This window comes from Macaca thibetana, chromosome 4, assembly GCF_024542745.1.
Source record: "Macaca thibetana thibetana isolate TM-01 chromosome 4, ASM2454274v1, whole genome shotgun sequence".
Classification (NCBI taxonomy): Eukaryota; Metazoa; Chordata; class Mammalia; order Primates; family Cercopithecidae; genus Macaca; species Macaca thibetana.
The window spans coordinates 115109129-115133631 of NC_065581.1; the positions used below are offsets into that span (position 1 = coordinate 115109129).

A 24503-nucleotide genomic window follows, 5' to 3' on the forward strand; every position below is an offset into this window, starting at 1 on the left:
AAGGCCATGAATGCTGACAATTTCTGATGGTTAACAGGCTTACCAGTTATAAGTTCTTCTAAAAGGAATGTGCAAGTCGGCCACACTTGGCAATTTATGTATTGTGGTTTTGTGGTAGGTACTACATTTTCTAAGGATCAAGAAAAGTGCAATAAATCTAAGACGGAATGGTTATACTTCATCAAAACATATTATATAACTGACTACCTTTTGTGTATTTTATAATTCATATCTCATTATTGTTTTGCAATACATTATCGTTCACTGCCCTCTTTCACTCTAATTTTTGGATAATCTATCCTGTGCATAAATATCATCTATAAAAGAAAACAGGAGCTAAGTATGATAATAAGTTCCTATTTATGGGTAAAAGGGAAAGAGGAGAAAATAAAAGCACCCGAAGGAACCAATTTTCATCTTACATCAACCATAAACATTTATAACAAACCAATTAACTCAATGATGTGTAGAAATTTTAATAATTTGGTTAAATATTAATTTAAAATGGCACCTTAATATTCAGAGAAAGTTATAAGAAGTATCACTGGCTGGACGCAGTGGCTCACGCCAGTAATCCCAGCACTTTGGGAGGCCGAGGCGGGCTAATCACCTGGGGTCAGGAGTTCAAGACCAGCCTGACTAACATGGTGAAACCCTATCTCTACTAAAAACACAAAAATTAGCTGGGTGTGGTGGCAGGCGCCTGTAATCCCAGCTATTTGGGTGGGTGAGGCAGGAGAATCACTTGAACTCGGGAGGCAGAGGTTGCAGTGAGCCGAGATTGCACCATTGCACTCCAGCCTGGGTGACAAGAGCGAAACTGTCTCAAAAAACAACAAAAAAGTATCACCCAACTGATCCCCATGCAGTTTCAATCCCTTACTTGATCCCATGGTTTTTCCTGTTCATCTTATATAATTCTGCTCATTTTCTTTCTAATGTCATGGCCCTCAGCTGACTTTTTCCCATAGTCCCATAGAGGACTACTGGCCAGCTGCTAAGGGAGAGGCGTGTATGTGTGTGCACGCGCACATGCGCGTGTGGCATGTGCACAATAGCACTAGGAGTATGATAATTAGTCCACAAGTTAGACAAAGTGTACATGGATATTTGCTACTACTAATAAGGTACCAGAGTTCTAGCTTTCTATCCATCTATCCATCCACCCCTTCCTCCCTCTCATCATCTATCCAGCTACATGAATTAAAGCATCTAATCTAGAAAAAACACACGTGTTTAAAGTGGCATAAACAAGAATGGTCATCCCAGTGTGTGTTTCTAAAAACAACCTCAATGGCCATCTAGGAGGAATAAATAAGTACACTATTGCATAGCCACACTAAGGAACACCATGCAGCTTTTTTGTTGTTGTTATTGTTATTTAGTGGAATATGATATCCAAATAATTATATGGACCTATAAGATATTATTGATTGAAAAAAAATCAAGATGCAGATTCCATGTATAATACCTTTTGTGTAAAACTAAAGATACACAAAAGATGTATTACATTAAAAAGCTTTTAAAAGATGTTTTGTCCCTTCCTATGATGCTGAAAATAGATGTATTTTAAACAGATATTTTTATATGACTGTATAGGAAATATTCTGAAAGTATACACACACTAATTATTCTGGAGAGGCAGCTGAGTAGAATGACACATGGATGAAAGGTATTCCAAGGAGGTTTAGTCATCTGTTCCAATTTTTATAATAATACATATTCATGCATTACTATAAAGTTATTCCTTACTTATTTCTCCACAACATTACTTGTATTCTGATATGTAGATAGAGTAAGAATAGAACAGAATGAGTTATTTGAAAGTAACCATATTAGCCAACCACAGGTACTTTCAAATAACTCAAAGCCTGTGTTGTCTATGCTAAAACTGTTATGGATGTGCAGTTTACAGCTGCAGCATTGACCAATCATCAGGATGCTTGATAGATGAGATTTACAGTTACTTTCTAACTTAAATGTTACTTATGAATTTATATATGTAGGTCCATCCATGATTAACCATGTCTAAGCTTAGTGTCATAATTTGTAATCCTTGTTTAAAAAAAAGAAGCCAGGTGACTTTTTTTTTTTTTTAACCTAAAGGCTACCTCAAGGTGAACTATTTATTACTCAAGCACTTAAACTAAGTATTACACATCTACCAATGAGATGGTTTATTTAATTAAAGGAAAGAGGTAAGGGGTGGTAGAAAGAGAAGTAGGCTTATTGTTACTATTAAATGTAAGAGTCCCCCAATAAACACAGTATCTTTATGGAAAGTTATTGTACTATCATACACAATGGTGGACAAGACACACTGCTTTCTCTGAGCCTAGAGTATAATCACTTTGGTTCTACACTTACTATGAGCCAAGTCCTGTGCTAAATGCCTTAAACATGTATTATTTCAGCTACTTTTTACAATATTCCTGTAGTGAGGATTAAGTGAGAAACTGAGGGTAAAACTCTTTACACAATGCCTGACAGAGTAAATGTCCCTTATTAGGCATTACTACTGCCTAACCTCTAACTTCATCAATTCAACCTTCACTCTACAGTAGTCAGCTTTTCAAAAGATTCACTGATTTAACACGTACCAGTTCTGAGAAATCTTCAGCGGATTCCCATTCCTACTAAAGTCCAAACTCCTTCATCTGACATTCAAAAACATGTCATAGCTCCATCTCCCATCACACCCCTCTATCCAACTATTCTCTATGCATACTGGACTGCTCACAATTTCTATAATATATTAAATACTTTCATCTTCATAACTTAGAAATACTCTTGCCACTTTCTCTAAAGAATTCCATCTATCCTTCATGGTTCAGTAAAAACATTACCTTCTCCACAAAGCTGATTCTCTCCAGTACTCTTAAGTATGCTGTATGCATCTCTATTATGACACTTTCACATTACTTGTCTGTAAGCTCACTAAAACAAGGTTTATTCATTTCTACATTCCTGCTGTGTCTAGCATACTGTTGTACACACAATTTACACTGAATAATGGAGAAAAATTTCACCATTAATAGCACCACTGAAAATAACTAAGACTTGATATTCATATGTAATTCCTTCTTTAATTTCTACTTCAATTCACACAACAGTGGTAATGACCCTAACTAGCAGCTCCCTTTCCAGCTCTAATTAAACACTCAGTGACACATAATTCTTTCAACACCAAACAAATAATGTGGCACACCATCAGTGAACTAACACTGACTAAATTGCTAGATATTAAATTCATTATGCATTAATACTGCAGAAAGGGATATAAGGAAGGAGTTAAGTACATGCTAGAATATTAGAATTGCCTTTTAAATTCACAATTGGGATACAAAATTCCTCTTCAATTTTGGGTAATCTCTAACCTAGATGAACTGAACTTTAAAATCAAAAGACATGTATGATTATCTATCCATCTAGTAAATAAATTCATCTTTCAGGGATTCTATTTCTGCACCTATATAAATTGGTAAAAGGAACATCCTTAAAAGCTAATTGATCTTGGCCCTCTAGCCATTCATGAGTAGCTTTCTCTTGGTTAAAATCTAAGGCATTAGGAAACCTCAGTTTTTGGTTTTGCTGTTACACTTCAGGATGATTCCGACTATTTATAACTTCCTTGGCTAGCTTCTTTTGGGTAATCAAGTAAAAAAATTAGCAAATATTAGTTATACACTTAGTTTAAAAATATAGCTAAATTCTTCAGGTAAAGTACTATAAAACATTGCTTGGTTCTATCCAGAAATAATATGTATAATTTCCAATTACTGAAGAATATATTAACTTTTTTTTTTTTTTGAGACGGAGTCTCACTCTGTTGGCCAGGCTGGAGTGCAGTGGCGCAATCTCAGCTCACTGCAACCTCCGACTCCCTGAGTTCAAGTGATTCTCATGCCTCAGGCTCCCAAGCAGCTGGGACTACAGGCGCAGGCCACCGTGCCTGCCTGATTTTTTTGCATTTTTAGTGGAGGCGGGGTTTTGCCATGTACAAATATATTAACTTTTTAGGTAAAGGCATTAGTAGCGTAGAATAGTTGAGGATCTCAGGAAGAGGGAAGTAGTTTCATTAATTGAATTCCCTATACTGCTTGTACTCAACGTAAACCTTTTAAAGGAAGGCAGTTTTGTTGTTGTTCTTTTTCAATTTTTTTTTTGTACGTTTATAGGGCTTCACTCAATAGCATTTCAAATTTATTTTTCTTATATTTTTGCATTAGTTTGCTAATACTAGCAAACAAGTTAAATTAGAAATATTCAGGCAAAAGGTATGTTAAACTCAGTACTAGCTGCATGTTACCTAGATGTTAGTGTTACTATACTTTAAAGCAAGATGACTATACATTTTGAAAGTCAAGTTTTAGTTACTATAGATTTAATAATAAGGCAGTTACACAGTCTAAGCTTGACTGGTGCCATGGACTTTAGCATACCTGGAAATAGAAAAATTCAAATTGTAGCTGTTCTTGGTTGGCCCATTGCCATTTTTGCAGCTTACAAATTGTTAATTAAGTAACTGCAGTGAGCTCATCTCTACAGGATACTTCTTTTCCAGGGCAGGTCCAGGAACTGGGTCTGGAGCCTTGAAAGCAGAAGAGAAACTAGAGTAAACTAGAGGTAGACAGAACAAGAAATGTGACCAGATAACATTATGAGATGTAATAGCAGTAAGGTAGTCCCCAAAGTCTCACATAAAATATTCTGAAGGGAAAGTGGGTCTCTTAAATTGCAAGTTACCAAGGATGCGGTTTACTTAAGTCATTATTTTAACCTACCCAACGTTATTCTGGACTCTCAATTCCAGCAACTCAAAACAGTACTTTTTATGAAATCTCTAATGGCTTTTAGCAACAGACTGTCCAACAGGAGACCACAGAGTAACTCTAACAGAAAGAGAAAAACAACAAAATCCAAAATTGGAAATGTAAAGTCCTCATTTTCAGGTCATTTTGCTCTTCCCTTTCACTATCGTATTTCCAATCATCTTCTAAATGCTCCCCTGATTTCCTACGATCAATTCCCAGGGGTTTCTAAAGAAATGCTTTAGATATATCCAAGCAATGAACTAAATGTTAAGTTCCAATTTTTAAAAATACTTGGTAATTCTTAAAGAGGGAGGCAAAGAACAGCTCATAAGATGTGGTTCTTAAACTGCACTGGAAAATCTTTTTTTTCCATTACCAAAATAGATTCAATGGATTTTTTTTTTTTTAAATTTTTGTTAGGGCCATATAAAACAAAAACCAAAAACAAACTTGCAACTATGAAGGTTACAGAAATGATAAGATATTACAAATGGCAGAATTTGTACTATTTGATTACTAAACCTGGAAATGATGTCCTTATGCTTGGTAGGCTGGTACCCTTAGGAATTTCTCTAAGAAACTAATCCCACAGGAGTCAAAATAAATAGAATTTTCCTCTACTCTCAAATGATCATAGATATTGTGAAAATTATAATAGGACAAAAAAAAAGTAGTGAAGACAAAGATCCAAACACTGAACTCCCTGCATTTCCAGTAACTAGCAATATAAACAGCAAAACAGAGTAAAAGTAGTTTTTGTGAAAAATATTAATTTCCCATCTATTGTGATGGCACATTATAGGACAAAGAATTCTGCGAGACAGAAGTCTAAGTTCAGATCTGACTTCAGTATGGCCTTGAATTTAAACTGCAGAAATCTCCCTTCTATTAAATGGAATATCACTACCCACCCTGTTGTACTGTCCATGAGATTTAGCTAAAGTGTATGTAAAGCACCTAACAGTGTGGCACATATAAGCATTCAATATATTTTTCTGCATTATTAAAGAATGTAACATATTTTCCTGTTCTAAACATGTGGGTATACTTAAGTTTTCGTTTTCACAAATGCTAAAGCAAACAACTAGGTAGCAGGATTTCAGTTTAAATAATTCAACTATAATCACATTCTAAGACATATAACTGATTATCTTCCAGAATAGCCACAAAGTGAGTATATGAGAGAGGTCAATTTTGAGAGCTGATGATAAATAAAAATATAACAATTTATATTTAGGATATAAGAAGAGTTAGTAGTAAACAAGACGACATGGAATTCTTCTCCTTCCAAGTAAAGTATAAAATACTTCTGTCAACACACCTCTTGTTAAAAAGTTATATATAGATCCGGTATAATGCTTTTTAAAAAAACATACAAGCAATCAATGCATGATATAATTTGGTCTTTAAGTCAGGGAATGTTTTAAGGGCAAAGAAAAGCCTTATATATGGGCAATAATTTTCCTCTTACTGATAGAACAGTAGGTTCCACACAAAATTATTATTTACCAAATAAGGCTCAAAGATCAGATTACACCCTCTCTAACATTACCAAGTAACAGATCAAGTATCACAAGCCACAAGGAATTTTTAAAAATGATTTCCTTATAGTCGTTTTAAGTGTATTCTCTGCCACAACTTTATTTTAAAATAGTTTTAAAAAGTTTACATGGAAGTGTCTTATTCAAAATATACTAAAACTTAGATAAGACTGAATTACTGTATTCCTCAGAAAGAAGGGGAAAGGGTATTTAAGTTTGAGGATTTCCATTCAGTAACCCATATGGATAGGCTTTCAGTTTAAAGACCATCAAGTAAAAAAACCACTTCAGATAAACCATTACTTTTTAAGTTTTTTAACTAGTCATCCTACTGAAATCTCATTACTTACAGCAATATTTCAGTTGATTCTCTTGGCTTTTCTAGGTATACAATGTTATTTACAAATTATAATGAATTTGCTTTTACTCTTTTAAAAAAACATATTGAGTAATTTTTACCCATTATCAAAACTCCAATAAGCAGCAGAGTTAAAACCAGAAATGTATCTGTAGCTTTCTAACCTCATGTCCAAGGTTCCTTCTTTATTGTACTAGCTCGACATTACTAATACTTTTCTTTCTGAAAACTTCTTTTCCGGTCAACACTCTGCATTTTAGTTTCTTAGAATTCTTATTTCTATGCCTCTTATTAACGTTTGCCAAAAGGATGTAGGTGTAAAGTTGTAACATTCATTCTCTCACTTGTTCCTCTGGCATCTTATTTACACTCACAGCATAATCTAAGGAGAATCTCCTTTAAATTGTAGTTTAAGCTTTTTATTCTACTTGATGAAACTTAAAAGATTCTGAATCATAGATCTGATGTTGAAAGGAGCCTTATAGATTATCTAGTCCAACACCCTTATTTAATAGAAGAAAAACATAAAGTTAAAATAATATGTCAGTAGAATCTGAATAAAAGTTTAACACAGAAAAAAATTAGTCTTATTACTTATGAATTGTAAAGTAAATGCCTACAGTTATATAAAATATAAACAAAGCAATTAAACAAATTTCAAGAGTAATTATTGAGGGCAGGCATGGTGGCTCATGCCTGTAATCCCAGCACTTTGGGAGGCCGAGGCACGTGGATCACCCGACTCAGGAGTTTTGAGACCAGCTTGGCCAACATGGCAAAACCCCGTCTCTACTAAAAGTACAAAATTAGCTGGGCGTGGTGGTGCACACCTGTAGTCCCAGCTACTAGGGAGGCTGAGGCAGGAGAATCACTTTAACCTGGGAGGTGGAGGTTGCAGGGGGCCGATATTTCTCTTCAGCTACAACCCCCTCAGTGTGGTTTTCATTGCCTTCTCCAGTTTGGTTCCACTAGATCAGGGGTCATGAATCCCTTTGGCAGTCTGAAGAAAGCTACAGAGTCCCCCTCAGAGTGGTTTTAAATACAGAAACTACAATACCTAAGATTATAAAGAAAACCAGTTTTACTAAAATATAGTTGTTTTTGAAAGTATGGTTTTAAATGCATAAAATAAAATATATATTACCAAGAAAACCGATTATACTGAAACAGTTATCAAGTGTTTTTAAAAACCTTGTATGTGATATATTTATACATATGCTTCTTTAGTAATACTTAATACAATAAAATCTAGCGGGAGTCTAACAAAAACCCTAATTCTGAAGTAGTAATATGCATAAAATATATTTAGAGATATCAACTGTAAAGTAATCTGAAAATATCTGTGCTTTTTCTATTAGTAATAAAAAGATACAGGTACTGCTAATACTACTGTAGTCTGCTGCTTAAACTCTCATTAAAAGGAAATGCTAAATTTCATTTCAAAGTTAATAAAAATATAAAGATGTCATTTTTTTTTTTTTTCTCATCTAAATGCATGCAGCCCTCTAAATTCTATCCCTGGATCCCTTCAGGGTCGTGCAGATTAAAACTACTCTATTAAACTCACCTGCTTCTATTTCCCAGCAGTCCCCACGCCCTTAGGAATCTGGGCAGGCTTGTCTGAACATGTTCAATCCACACTTTCCTTTCTTTGCTTACTATGCTACTGCCCTTGCTTAGAATGTTATGTCTTCATCTAGAGGCTTATCAAAATCTTAACTACCTCTTCAAAACCAATTCCAATTTCACCTTCTACTTGAATTATTTTTATCCCGCTTTAGCCCACATGGATCTTTTCCCAGAACTACTAATGTAGCTGTAGGTCAATGCTTTATGATTCAACATTTAATTATTTTCTTACATAGTTCTACTTCTGTGTCTCTACATGTAAGTTATAAGATCCCTGGAGACATGTGCTATGTGCTTATGTTTACAACACTGCCTATACATAATGTAGGCACATATAAAGTACTCAGCAAGTGCCCCCAATAAATCAAGCACAGAAGATCATCTGTTTGGCAACTTTCAGCACCAGAAAATACATCAAGATAAGCCAAAAGTTCCACTAAGGTGTTAAAACAGACATAAATTATGCTTATAGTTCACCTCTATCAGAACCTAGATACTCCTATTTAATTAAGAACCCAGAAGCTTATTTACTAGGCAGCAATGAATTCCAAGTAATAAATCAAGGAAGGAGCACTAAAGTCAGCATGAGACAATAATTCATTCCAAACATATTGGTTAAGCACTACTACATGCCAGGCACTGTTCTAGAGTCTATGATTCAGTTCTCATATAGTAACTTAGTGCCAGGCCTTGGACTAGAACCTGGGGTTCCTGACTCATTCTGAAGCTCTGAAACAAAAAATTATTTCTATCTTCCAGAAAAGGTTTACTATGCAGGGTAAAAGGGTGGGGAGGGGAGGAGGTGTTACTATTTCAGAAAGCAGCAAAGTATGTGAAACATTATAAAGAAATAGATTTGGAGGTATGAATATCTATATTTACCTACACATAATATATATAATATATTGTAAAATCTCTATAAAATCTCTAAAATAGATTTGGGGTAAGTTTCAATCATTTTATGTACTACTACCTAACTACACTAGATGAATGAGGTGTTACTCTGCTTATTAATAGTTTAATCAGAAACACTTCATAAAATTGCATTTTTCTTCAAAGAGCCCTGCCAAGTTGCTTCGTTTATTTGATATAAAAATAAAACACTAGGCCAGGTATAGTGGCTCGTACCTGTAATCCCAACACTTTGGGAGGCCAAAGCAAGAGGATCACTTGAGCCAAGAAGTTCGAGACTAGCCTGTGCAACACAGCAAAACCTTGCCTCTACAAAAAAATTAGAAAAAAAATATTAGCCAGGCATGGTGGCTGGTGCCTGTAGTCCCAGCTACTTGAGAGGCTAAGGTGGGAGGTTAAGGCTGAGCCCAGGAAGTTAAGGCTGCAGTGAGCTATGATTGTATCACTGCCCTCCAGCCTGGGTGACAGAGTAATACACTGTTTCAAATATATGTATGTATGTGCATGTGTGTGTACATATATATATACACACACACACACACACACAAACTTTTCTACCAATTTCCTGGAGGGTGGTGTGGTAGTAATGATGGTAGTAGGTATTATTCTAAATAATCTTAATCTTTTTTCCCTGGGGAAACAGACCAAAAGAGGATAATGAGAATGTGGGTAGGAAATGAGAAATTGGTCTCCACACATTTCAGGCTCTACTGCTGACTGTGACTAAAAAAAAATTACTTTTCCTAAAGGGAAGTTCTTAGACTAATAGCAATGGAATTCAGTGAGTGAGGGAGGGAGGCGGAAGGGAGGGGTGGGACTGCAGCAAGTAAACTAATAGCCTGACAATACTATGCTGGCAACCTAAAGCTATCTTGTCCAAAACTCAACTCACTGTCTCCTACTCACTAATGTATTTCTCTGTTAATTATAAATGACATGCTTCTAAAGCTAGAAACTTCAGAGTTCTCAATTCTTTTCCTCTCCACATATAATCAATGGCAAAGTGTCACTGATTACTCCCACAAAAATTTCTCTATTCCACCACAATCTCCTTGTTCAAGTATCTGTTACCTGGGCAATCACCTAACACCATAACCTCTTGTCTGACTGCTTGTTCTACTCTTAAAAAGTTTTTTTTTTTTTTTAAGCGACAAGGTCTTGCTCTGTTTTCCAGGCTGGAGTGCTGTCGTGTAATCATAAATATGCAGCCTCGAACTCCTGGGCTCAAGCGATCCTCTCAACTCAGCCTCTTGAGTAGGTAGGACTACAGGGGCACCTTACCTGCACCGCTAGTTTTTTTATTTTTAGTAGAGATGGGGTTTTGCTATGTTGCCCAGGCTGGTCTCAAACTCCTGGCTTCAGCAATCCTCTTGCCTCGGCCTCTCAAGCCACTGGTATTACAGGCCTCATGCCTGGCTAAGCCTTTCTAAACTGTATTCCACAGTGGTAACAAACTTGGCTAGCTTCCTAAAATACTGGCTGAATCATGTCACTTTCCTCCCTAAGAAAGGCAAGAGATTTTGTAGAGATAGGCTGTAGTGAGTTTCAGCAGAAGGTGTTGACACTGACGTAGGAAACAATGAAAAAAACAAACAAACAAAAAACGAAAAAAAGGCAAGAGAGAGGAGACCTGAGGATGAAGAACTTAGAGTAAGTCAGAAAAATTAGGCAGAGAAAATGCTGGGAAGAATGGTATCAAGAAAGCCAAACGAAGAGTTATAACAAAAATGATTATGAAGTTTAAAGTTTATTATTTTTATAATTTTATAGCAATAAATTTTCTATTAATAGCTTACATTTACTAAGTGCTAGGCACTAGGTCAAATGACTTACAATGCATTCACTCATTTAATGCTCCCAATAATCATGTGAGGCAGGTACTTCTATATGAGACTCAGTTAACTACACAGTTCTGTCCTACTAGAAAAAGAATTATTTTATACAGTTCCCTTTCCTTAGTCTCTGAAATGCTTAATGCAAAGCACTTAAACATTCTTACTATGTTGGTGTCAACAATACACCAATACAAAGTTTATAAGAGAAAGACACTCTTCTTACAAACTTTACTAATTTGCCATGGACTAACACAACATATGTATCTGCACACACATATAGACATATAGACAGACACACACACACACACACACAATGGATCTGGAAATAAAAGAATATGTGGTTTTAAAAGTACTGAATCTCCTAATATTTCAATCTGCATTGGAATAATAAGGGCTAAGGGTATTTTTGTCTTATAAAGCTCAAAAGTGAAAAGGTATATAAAAACACTGAAGAGAAACTTGGCCTATACATCTACCACCTACCTGAAAATGGGCAGAAGGACTGGGTAGAAGATAGTCAGATGAACATTCCTTTCTTTTAAAATGTGCACAAGAAATTTCCTAGCAGACATGCTATTATGGACTCAACTCTAAACCTAGCCAACTATTTGCAATGTGTACTCCATTCAACACAAGAAATCTGGGCCAAAGTTTAGATGAATTTGCAGAAATCCATTACCACTAGGGAAAAGAGAAAAAAGAGAGGTAAAAATGTACGCCTCACTAATCCTGGATTGGGGACGCTGCTATGTATGGGTGCAATCTCTAGGGGTAGAATGCTTGTTTGGAAGCATCAGAAAGACATTCAGCCACAACCTGTACTCCAGAATCCCAAAAACTCATTTACTTTTGAAAACGATCAAGTTTACTAGCTTTAAACTCTAGTGGTCTGTGTCCACTCATTCACAAATATTCACTGAGCACTCAAGTGCCAAGGTATCATACTCATGCTATAAAAACCGACATTTAGTGGGAGAAACTGAAAGGTAAATAGATAATTAGAATACAACATGGTAATCTTGCAAATGGGGGTAAATAAAACAAAGTGCTAGAAAGATATAAATTATCAATAAGGAAATATTATTGGAGCTAATAATCAGTTACAACAGAAAAAACGTGTGGCATTTTAAAAATTTTCCAAATTACATTAATTTAAAGTAAACACGGTCAGAGCGGGACTCAGAAGATATGTCTTTCTACAAATTCTCTGTGACTAAGACTGACCTGCTCCCTTTACTGATGTATTTCTGGCCTAAACCTCTCCTTGCTAGCTATTTTACATTCTTGTTTTTCATCTTTATTTTTCATTTATATCTCTGGCTGTTTTTATCTGTAAGATAAATGTTGCCACAGAAAGTCATTAGGGCACTTAATAACAGCGTCAAACCCTTTCTTTCCACAACATGTAGTTACTTCATTTTGTAAAGATTTAGGGCAAAGCTCTAAGAATTAGTAAGACACTATTAGATGACCACTATTACAGCCATTTACCTATCAAATAAGTATGATTAAGTACATATTAAATATACATCCCCAAATCACCTCCCAATCCCATAATTTCTGTTGCATTTCATGTCACATACACAGCATAACTAATCCAAATTTTCACAAAGCTCTTTCACATGTTAGAAGAGTCTGGCTTTTTGCTAATAAATCTGAAATTACAGTAACTAGACAGCAGTCACAGGTATAGTTTTAAACAAATACCACTGTAACTTCTTTCACATCAACTCCACTGATACTCCCAAATTCATATTTTTAGTCTGAATCTCTTGCCTGAATTCCATTATACTGAATGAATTGCCTAGTTGATATCACCGGTTATATGTCTAAAAGGCATTTCAAAGTTAACACGTCCAAAAAAAAGGCTCCTGATTGCTCAGTCTAAACTTGCTACTTCACCACGCTCCCAAACTGAGTCAATGGCAACTCCATACTTCCAATTGCTTGCGCCAAAAATCTCTTGTCATCCTTGAATTCTCTCTTATGCCTCAGATCCAATTCATCAGCAATTCCTTCCCACACAGAGTTTGAAACATACCCAAAATCTGATCTGTTCTCACCCTTTCCTATTACTGTCCTGGTCCCAGCCACCATCCTCTCTTATCTAGAGTAAGACACTAATTTCTAATATATTTTCCCTATTTAAATCTTTGCTCTATCTCCAAAGTCTACTCCACATATAACAGAGTGAATATTTAAAAAGGTAAGTTACCACGAGTTACCAGCTTAAAGAAGAAAAGCCATATGACCATATCAATTGATGTAGGAAAAAAAGCATTTGACAAAATTGAAGACCTACTCATGATAAAAACACTTAACAAACTAGGAATAAAAAGGGAATTTTCTCAACTTGATAAACAGCATCTACAAAAAACCTACAGCTAACATATACTTAATGGTCAAAGACTGAATGCTTTTCCACTAAGATCAGAAACAAGCTTGTCAGCTCCCACCACTATTATGAAACAGCATTGCAAGTAGCAGAGCAAGAAAAGGAAATAAAAGGCATACAGATTGTGAAGAAAAAAATGTAAATAACTGTCTCTATGCACAGGCACATCAGAAAACCCAAGGAATCTACAAAATAAACCTCCTAAAACTGGTAATTTAGTAAACTCTCAGAATCTAAGATCCACTCACAGAAATCAATGAACCATACTGCCACATATAAGACATGAACAATTGGAAATCAGAATTGAAAACACAGTATCACTTACAATTGTTCTAAAAAATATACATCTAGGTATAAATCTAACAAAATATGCATGGGATTTTTATGCTAGAAATGAAAAAATGCTGACAAAAGAAATATAAGAATTAAATAAGAGACATACCATGTTCATGGATTGAAGACTCAACAAAATAAAAATATCAATTTCCCCGAAACTGACATTGCTATAGATTCTAAATTTCACATGGAAAGGAACTAGAATAGCTAAAGCAATTCTGAAAAGGGAGAATGAAGTTGGAGGAATTTCACTATCTAATTTTAAGACATTATATAGCTATAGTAATCAAACAGTGTGGTATTGGTGGAGGGACAGGCACAAAGATCAATGGAACAGAACAGAGAATCCAGAAATAGACCCTCACAATTATGACTATCTGATTTTTGACAAAGGTACAAAAGCAATTCAATAAAGGAAGGATAGTCTTTTTTCTTTGGGACCTAAGGTTAGCCAGTGTTCTCAGACTTGACAAGAAAGGCACAATCCATAAAAGAAAAAATGCATAAAATGAACTTCATCAAAGCTAATTTTTTTTCTGCTCTGCAAAAGACCCTGTTAAGAGAATATAAAGACATGCCACATACTAGGAGAAAGTATTTGTAAATCACGTATTCAACAAAGGACTTGGATCTAGAATGTGTAAAGAACTCTCTAAACTCAACAAGAAAACAAAACAATTCAATTAGAATATGAGCAAAAGGCTTGAACACATTTCACCACAGAGGATACGCAGACAGCAAAGAAGCACATGAAAATATGTTCAACATCATTAGCCATTAGGGATATGCAAATTAATGGTCACTATATACTATTAGAACGAGTGAAATAAGAAATACTGACAATACTAATGCTGGGGAAGATGCAGAGAAACTGTAGGTTTCTCACATACTGGGGGTGGGAATGTAAAATGGTACAGCTACTCTGGAAAAGTCTGGCAGTTTCTTACTTAAACATACATTTATCACACAACCCAACAACTGCACTCTTGGGAATTTATCCTACAGAGATGAAAATGTATTTTCACATAAAATCTTGTAAAAGCTGTTCACAGCAGTTTTATTTTTACAACCCAAAGTTGGAAATTCCAAAGTCAAATTGTGGTACATCCATATAACGGTAAAATCTGTAGCATTAAAAAGGAATGAACTATTGATACATGCAACAATTTGGAAGGATCTCAAGGGGATTATATTGAGTGAAAAAAAGCCCATCTCCAAAGGTAACATCATGTATGATTTCATTTATGTAATATTCTTGAAGTGACACAGTGATAGAGAACAGAAGCAGATAAGTGGTTGCCAGGAGTTAAGGCTGGAAGGAAAGGTGAAACTTAAGGGGTAAAACAAAGGAGTCTCTTTATGATGAAACAGTTTTAAAACCTAATTGTGAAGGTCACATGAATTTATACATATCCATAATAATGTTACAGAACCACACACATACAAATGCCAAGAAATAATGTTCTAAGAAGTGAGGGGGGAAAATACAAATTAGATTTTATTTTAAAGCCCTTTGGTGACTTCTTACCCCATCCTGAGTAAAACCTAAAGTCCTTATCACAATCCAAACACCCTACATGAAGAGCATACAAAGTTGGGTATCATCTACCCTACTTCCTCCCCACAACCCCGCTCAGCTCCAATTATATTTGCCTTCCTGCTCTTAGAAGATGGCAAGCACATCCCACTTAAAGGCCACTGCATTTGCTACTGCCTCTATTTTCATTCATGTACCTGCTCAAATGTTATCTAGTCAGAGAAGCTTTCTCTATCTCCTCCATACAAAGTGAAGTCTTCCTCTTTCACCCTCCACAGAACCTTAAAATTAATAAACAGAACTCAAACGTCTTCCTCACCTGTTGCAACCCTGGTCTGTTATGTATTGGTGAATATCACCATCACAACTATGCACCCAGGAACTCAAGCCAGGGCATGTGCGATCTTCACTGCTTTACTTCACATTCACTATTTCCTTCTCAAACACATTACCTATACTTCTTAATTACTCCATTATCAGTGCCTTAGTTCGGGTCCTAATCAACTCTCAAATAGATACTTATATGCCTGCCTCTTCCTCCCACGCCTGGCTCTTTTCTAAAGTATTTTGTGCACTACAGCCAGAGAATCTTTCTAGAATGTTAATTTAAGGACTTGTCTTCCATCATTTGAAGGATGAAGTCAAATCTCCTTTATGGAGTATACAGATATCTTAATGCTCTTTTTTCTAATTTTCCACCTCACTTTCAGCTAACCCACCACTGGTACCTAATGCACTGTAGAACTACTCACAGTTACAGTGTACATGCGGACCTTCCTACCTCCATCCTTCATGCATGGTGTTTCTCTGTCTAAAAAGACCTCTCTAACTGCAACCTGTAACTCTCTTCCTTGCCTATCTGATACACACTCAGATTAAGTGTCACTTTTCCTAGGAAGATTTCCCTGTCATATCCTTTCATCCTTTACTGAATAGCAGATACTGCCTAATCCTTATCCATAGGAGATACTACCTCCTATGGATTCCTAAAGTATTTTATGTTTAACCCTGTCACAGCATTTGTCACAGTATATCACATTTGTTTGTATATATGTCTCTTAAGGACAAGAACTATATCTTACACATCTGTCCACCCCTTTGACCTAGCAAAGTATAGGCACACAGCAGGAACTCAAAAGTATTGGATAAGTAAGGCAGTTTGAATAATAAGGGAATGTAGAGGCCGGGTGCAGTCGCTCACGCCTGTAATCCCAGCACTCTGGGAGGCCGAGGCGGGCAGATCACGAGGTCAGGAGAGAAAGACCATCCTGGCTAACACAGTGAAACCCCGTCTCTATTAAACATACAAAAAATTAGCTGGGTGTGGTGGCATGCGTCCGTAGTCCCAGCTACTTGGGAGGCTGAGGCAGGAGAATTGCTTGAACCTGGGAGGTGGAGGGTGCAGTGAGCTGAGATTGCACTACTGCACTCCAGCCTAGGGGGACAGAGCAGACTCCGTCTCAAACAAACAGAATGTAGAGATGAGACACAATGGAAGAATGAGTAAGGCAAGATTTCTTGGGTTAGACAGCTATTCTGCATAAGCATGTCATAGAGGACATACGAAACACGCTCTATGGAGCTTCTGTTCTTTTGATAATTTTATATTCTATAAAAGTTGATGTACTGATAAATAGCTTGATTTGGTTAGGATCACCACTTCAATCTTCCTATGAACTAAGTACCTTCAATAAGAGTACTTACTTCTTGTTCCACTTATAAAATTACAGCAATGGCTCTGTCATCCTTTAAATGTATGGCACTGTTCATGAGGGGAAATATCTCATGAAGAGAATGAGTATGTCTCATGTAGGCCAAACAATTACCTTAGCTAGACAAATCTCAAAGGGCATTCAACATGTGTCAATGTACTTTTATACGCAAAAAAGCAGAATCGTCATATGTGGAAGTGGGAATTTTCTTCTGAAATCCCCATTTCCATGTGCTTATATTTCCATTTCCTATAAAATCACCCTAAGAGTGACAAACAGTACTTCAGTCAAGTACAATTCAGGTACATGCTAAGCATAGGGTAAACAGTAACAGTTCCTCTCAACGCAAATTATAAAATATCTGTATTTCTAGCAACTTTTACTTGACATGGATCCCTTGGATGCTTCCTTGAGCACATTTTCTCACAATTGTAGTAACTACCTAACTGTGACACTTACATACATCTGCAACATACAGCTGCTTAACTTCTGAAGAGCAGACGCTCATGTTTGTCAGGTCACTAATTGCCTTTTAAAAATTAACCAAGTTGCCAGGCTCAGTGGCATGCCATACATAGTCCTAACTACTCGGGAAGCTGAGGCAAGAGGATGGCTTGCGCCTAGGAACTGAGACCAGCCTGGGCAACATAACGAAACCCCCATTTCTAAATAAATAAATAATAAATCAATAAAATTAACCAAGCAACTATGCCATAATTTGTGCTCAATGAATTAAAAGGAACATTTAATCTGTCCTAAATTTTTAAAAAACAACCATCTTGCCTATTTTTTTTATAATGATGACAACACTAACAGAAACCTACAACCAGGAAATGCTAGTATAAAAGAAAAGCGTAAAAGACAAAATAGTCCATAGGATATCAAGAATGTGGAAGCAAATATCTATATAATAGGCTTTATACCACAGATCTGAATATTAATATTTAAAGGGCAGTTTCTCCCAGTTAAATTTTTCTGCAAGTATTAGCTTTGCTGAACATAAGATAAACTCTTGCAAACTACAAAAAAGCAAAATTAATTTGCTGACCTAATTATTACTGATATGAAGTGACCTATCCAAAAGGATTTGAAAATGTTAGGCTTTCTAAATAATGGCATTTCATCAAAACAAAAATAAAACTTCTGTGCATAATACTTCACTCTACATGTGATTTTTCCAACAGCAAAAGCTAAAAACCACTTAAAAAAACATGGCTGAGGCTGGGCGCGGTGGCTCACACCTGTAATCCCAGCACTTTGGGAGGCTGAGGCAGGTAGATCACCTGAGGTCAGGAGTTTGAGACCAGCCTGGCCAACATGGTGAAACCCCATCTTTACTAAAAATACAAAAATTAGCAGGCATGGTAGTGGGTGCCTGTAATCCCAGCTACTCAGAAGGCTGAGGCAGGAGAATTGCTTGAACCCAGGAGGCGGAGGCTGCAGTGAGCTGAGATTGTGCCACTGCACTCCAGCCTGGACAACAGAGCAAGATTCCATCTCAAAACACACACACACACACACACACACACACACACACACACACACGGCTGAAAAGACCAACATGTACCTTACAATTCTTTCTGCCATGATAACATGTCATTTATCCAGTGATTAACGGTTCAATCTCCTATTTGCGCTTCTGGTTTTATTGTACAGATTGCACAAAAACTGCACATGTGTAAGATTAAAGAGTATTTATTACCTCTAGGCTAAGAGATTTCATGTATATACGTTACAGAATGTTCTAAGCCTATGAACTTAATAAAACGCAACGAGTTTTTTTGTTTTTTTTTGAGATGGGGTCTTGCTTTGTCACCCAGGCTAAAAATTTTTGTCTTAATCTACTGAGTAAACCAGTGTACCTGCTGTAGACTATTTTGCTGTAATGATCAGTATTGAATGCTATTTGTGTAACTAACATTTTAACATAGTAATACCATTTGTTTACTCTTCCTGGTACTATAGTAATATAGATAACTTATTACCGAAATATAAATCCATTGCTATAATGTTAAAACAGACTGGGTGTGATAGCTCACACCTGTAATCCCAACATTTAGGTAGGAGGCCAAGGCAAGATGATTGCTTGAACCTACGAGCTCCAAACCAGCCTAAGCAAAATAGGAAGAACTCTCCTCAACAAAAAATACAAAGTAAGCTAAGAGTTGTGGTGCGCATCTGTAATCCCAGCTACTCGGAAAGCTGAGGTGGGAGGATCGCTTGAGCCTGGGAGGTCAAGGCCTCAGTGAGCTGTGGTTGTGCCACTGCGGTCCAGCCTGGGCAACACAGTGAGACATTCCCTTAAAACATAAATATAATAGAAAAGTACACAGATCAAGTGGCACAAGTTCTGTAGTATTATATTAAACCTCATATTTGAAGTGTTTTCAAAAGCTTATCCATGCCAATTTTCTAATGCTTTTCCTACAAAGAACTATATTATAGATTTGTGGACTAATTTCAAATCAAAAATGCAGCTTTTCCCACAGGAATAGGTAAGAAAAATACAAATAATTAATAATCCGCATGTAGTTAAAAAAATAATGGTGATGTTCTGTTTGTTTCATCTTTGGTCTAAAGAGTTACAGTAAATTAAAAAGTATATAAATTCTTTTTCATTATATTTGTTGAAGAAAAATGAAGTGGACAGATACCTTAAAGAAAAAACCTAACAAGGCAAAATTCCAAATGTAAAATTACGTCCCATTATTTAAACTACATATCCTAATGTAACTAGAACAAGAATTCACCTGTTCTATGAAAGGTAGGTAATACTATATCCATTTTTCTGAAGAAAACTCCTTGGCTCAGAGATTGTGAATGATGCCTAAAACCACATAGCTACAGTCAGCAACAGAACTCAGATTTGAACTTGGGCTCATACGGTTTTAAAGCCCAGAGCTTTTCTTATTATACTTCACTGACTTCCAACATGGTAAAGTTAAGATATTTAGTTAAAGCGGTGGGGGCTGAGAAGCTGACAAATTAACAAAGAGATCAACTCAAAATCAAAAGCAGTATTTTCCTAGCCTGGGCAACAAAGGGAGATCCTGTCTCTACAAAAAATTTTTAGAAATCAGCTGGGTGTAGTGGCGCACACTTGTTGTCCCTGCTACTCAGGAGGCTGAGGTGGGAAGAAGGCTTATGCCCAGGAGTTTGAGACTGCAGTGAGTTATGATTGTGTAACTGCACTCCAAAAAAAAAAAAAAAAAAAAAAAAAAAGGAGTATTTTACACAGTTTAAAACCAGGTAAAGTCTCCTCTACCCCATGGCCCCAGTTCATACCAGAATTACTGCTTTTGTTGATTTCTCTGACTAAACAAAACTTGCCTGGCCTGAGGACAATGTTCTGCAAGGTCAAGTTGCTGAGTTCAAGTTTTCATCTGCATTAGCAAGTATTTTCTCTCATTGATGAGGAATGGAAAGTCACTCCCCTGAACTGCCACTGGCTCTATACTGATGAGCCAAGCAGTATCTTTGGCCTGCTTCACTGGCAAACCGACAGGAAGCAAACTTGTGATGTGCTCAATTTTGCTAACATTAAAAAGGTAAACATTAAGATATTAAAGGTCAAAAATAATTTTCCTTAATATCAATGTGAGAGTAAAACTTTAAGCTAAAATTCAAAATATGAATAATATTATTTAATGATTCAGATGATGGTTAATAAACTGGGGAATAAAAATTTACAGAGCAAAAATTACTCTTTCACACATACTTAAATACATTATTTTAGACAAGTCTACTATTAACAATCGGCATTCACATATTTCTACCAAAATCTCTGCTAAAATCCCCATTCCTATACTCTTGCTGCTTCCTTCTCCCTCTCTCTCTTTCTCTCTCTGTCTCTCTGCAGGACCTTTCCAACCTCTACTTTATTATCTGGCTTCTGTGACTTGTACTAGGAGCACTGGTACTAGGCCGGTTTTTGTTTTTCTTGTTAAATGAAACAAGAATTCCATTTTCTTTTAACAAGGCAATTAAAATACTACAAATTCTTATACTGCTCTTGTCTCTTGTACTTGTTGGAGGTAAATCAGACTTCCTTTCTGAAGCCACTCAAACTGACACCTTGTAGGAATTATTTCTGAACTATAGTAGATGGTTGTTGTTCAAAACAAGCAAAGAAACAAAAAAATTACAAGAGTATAAAATGTTCAGTTGTATGTATTTCTATCTGATTTCTAAAATAGTAATGTGGCACACCAAATACTAAAATGAAATACTTTTCACCCTATTTGTTCAAATATAAAGCACACAATACATGCTTTGTCGGGAACTTTTTAAAAATCCAAGAAATATTTTGGGTAAAAGACTAAAAGCCTCAGAACTTGACAGAAGACTTAAGTTTGGGGAAAGCTAAAATTATTTTCTTTAGGTAGAGGATAACTTACAACAGAACACGAAAGAGTTGACTGGTACTAAGATTTAAGCATCTTAAGAACGGTTACTGTGAAGATGGGAGGTGGGATGCTGGTGGGACGTTTTTTCATTTTTCAGTGAAAACACCAATATTTCCTGCATCACAGGAAATATTGTAAGTAAATGACTGAGCTATTTAATCCATAAAGCCAGGACAAATCTACACTTTCATTGAAATTATCTTAAAAAGATAAGGTAAACTTGTTCTTTAACAGTTAAGAGCAAATAATTATTCATGAATTTTCTTCTACTGTTTTAAAAACTGCTATATTACTTTTTCACTTTGATGCCAACAACATCATAGAAATAGGTTAATGAAGACTAATCTAGCTACAAATAATTGATTTCTTCCTCTCAATTTCTAGAATATTTTTTGAACTTCTGGCTAGATTCAAAACATAGCATTTAAAAGACTTTGCATAATAATATCTTATTCAGTGCTTAAAATTAAAAGTAGAGATTCCAGTGCAGCCACTTTTCAGACTCAGGAGTTTACTACAAAAAGAGCTGTAATCTACAGAAAAATGATCACTAAGAACCATTCAACATTTAACACACAGTATTTCTTGAGCTCTTAACTACAGGCCAAGCCCTGAAAATAATGTGAAGTAAAGACTGAAAGGAAGACATGTTTTGCCCTTGAGGTGCTGTTTCGTGATCTTCCAGTCTAAACATGAAAATAAGTATTGCAACTTGCATGGTTATTCCACTTTTCCTCAAAAATCCCATTCACAATTTGAGTTATTTTATCTTTGCAAAAACGTTCCTTAATAATTTATGTAACAGATTCTTTGAATTAACAAGTAAAATAATGACAAAAAGCAAACATTTACTCTATACTTACTATGTGCCAGGCACTGTACTAAATATTTTTAAAGTATTTACATGAATTGGAATTTTATACAATATTTGTTGTTTACTTGTTAAAATGCTGAGATCCAGCTCATCAACCTATTCAACAAGGTATGACACAATGTTCCTTCACCAGAAAAAGAAAGATATCATATCCATTTTACACAGAGGAAAACCAGCTCAGAGAAGCTAACGAATTGTAACTGGTCCCAAATCTAGTGGCCAAGCTAGCAAGTGGCAAAATCGGGATTCAAAATTCCAATTTTCTATCCAGCCATAAAACAGCTTTCTGAAGTACTAACAATAGGAAATCGCGGTTGAAACTCTAACTTTGAAGTACAAATATAATTGTGTTCTGAAATTTGAAGTGTATTCTTAAAGCAAAAATTTTATGTATGGGATAGGCTTTGCTTTTCGAAATCAAGGATAATACCCATTACACAGCTTTTAAAAAGATCAATAAGTAATGTTCATTCCCTAATTCCCTTTTCTGTTTTATTTTTCTGCACAGTACTGTTTTCTCCCAGGCATATTACACTGTACTCATTTATTAAGTCTTTTACCACTAAATGTAAACTATATGAAAACAGCTATTTTTGTCTGTTCTTCAATACAGCACCTCCAGCATCTGGAAGAGTCCCTAGCACATAATAAGTGCTCAATAAATATTTTTGAAATGAAGAAAAGCTTGGCACACAGTAGGCATTCAATCGATATTAGTTCCTTTCCCTTTATTATGCAGGATATCACTCCCTGGGTATCATATTCTTAACTGGAATACATGATGAGAAATGAAATAAAATTTCTTACTAAAGTTTTACATTAAACATGAATAAGGCAAATCAAAAAGTCACATTCAGCAAAGCCTCATTTATGAAGCATAAAGGTAAGGGGGTGTATGTAAATTAAATTTTGAACAAATGCACTTTTAAGTGCCAAAACTTTAATCAATTTTCATAGACATCTTTTATTCATATAAACATACACAATTTTACTTTGTGACAATTCTGACTTGGATGTCCTGAAACATTACTCGTCAGCTGACACTTCTCACGTGCTCATTCCTTCAGGAACAGGAAATAAAGTAAACATATTCTGTAAAATAAGCCAATAAAAATCCAAGTAAAATGCATAACCTCAATGTAGGAGCTGTGTGATCATTATTCTGGCATCCTTTTCTTTTCTTAGGAGGCTGAATGAATGTAGGTAAAGTACCACTTGCTAGTAAACAGGCTGTTTTGAGAGATGGGATACTTAGAAAAAGATAGCACCCTCTTAGCAATCTCTAATTCCTTAGTTTTATCAAGATCAAGTTTAGTGATTAACTAAAGAAAACATAAAAAGTATAACTCCTAAGAGTACTTACTCAGGTTTTTTAGCTTTCTGAGTAAGCAGCGTCCTTGATTTTTTAAGACCAAAATAATCAGAAACAAAACGTTAAAATACTTTAAGTATACTGGAAATATGAGTCAGAGGCAAAAACACATGAATATGCATACATTTAAATTCCATATAATTTCAATGTCTCCAAATTCTTATCATTTTAATACAGAGGGTTTTAAATAAGATGACATATAGAGAGTGCCAGAACCTATGAAACGGCTCAGAGGCAATCTCCTTCGTACAGTTCAGCATGATCATTTTCCTGTGCTTGGCAGCCACCGCTGCCCACATCTCTACATTCCTAGCTGCCTAAAACTTTTCATCTAATTCTCTGCTAGCATCTTATCCTCTGTTTCTCTTCCTTATTACTGTTTTGCCCAATCTTCACATGTACCTCTGTTACTACCTCATAATCCTTCTATTCTAGAGAGACCCAATATTAGATCAAATAAAGATGACATAAGTGAAACAAAGGGAAAGTGCTACTAGTGTTCTGGGTCACGGGAATCTGGCCAGAGAGAGATATAATGGAATTACAATTTCGATTTTTCAGTTACAGGTTAATTTATGAACTTTATATATTGAAAAGATTATCAGGAACTTCCCCCAAAATATCTATAATAAGGCAAAAATTCTAAAATATGATAAAAAATAAACTTTTAGTCTTGATCTGCTTATATAACTCAAAAAAAATGCTGTTTTAGAAAACAGACATTCCTCAAGGACTTTTTTTGCAAGTAACTCATAAAGTAAAATTATACTTACTTTTCAAAA

At 35.6% G+C, this 24503-nt stretch overlaps 1 protein-coding gene across 7 annotated transcripts in view; it reads right to left on the reverse strand.

Annotated features, from left to right (window-relative positions):
* TAB2 (TGF-beta activated kinase 1 (MAP3K7) binding protein 2) overlaps nt 1–24503 on the reverse strand; it is a 91957-nt gene that overhangs the window by 64539 nt on the left and 2915 nt on the right. Inside the window, exons 1-2 of one of the 7 annotated variants that reach the window (XM_050787147.1) lie at nt 4785–9597; nt 44–4591 (exon numbers count right to left, since the gene is read on the reverse strand). The exons of 1 other annotated variant lie outside the window; for it this stretch is intronic. The gene's annotated coding sequence lies outside the window, so the exon portion shown is untranslated. Of the gene's footprint in view, nt 1–43; nt 9598–24503 lie in introns of those variants that run through there. 5 more of the 7 variants (XM_050787144.1, XM_050787148.1, XM_050787145.1 and 2 more) reach the window with 5 other exon arrangements.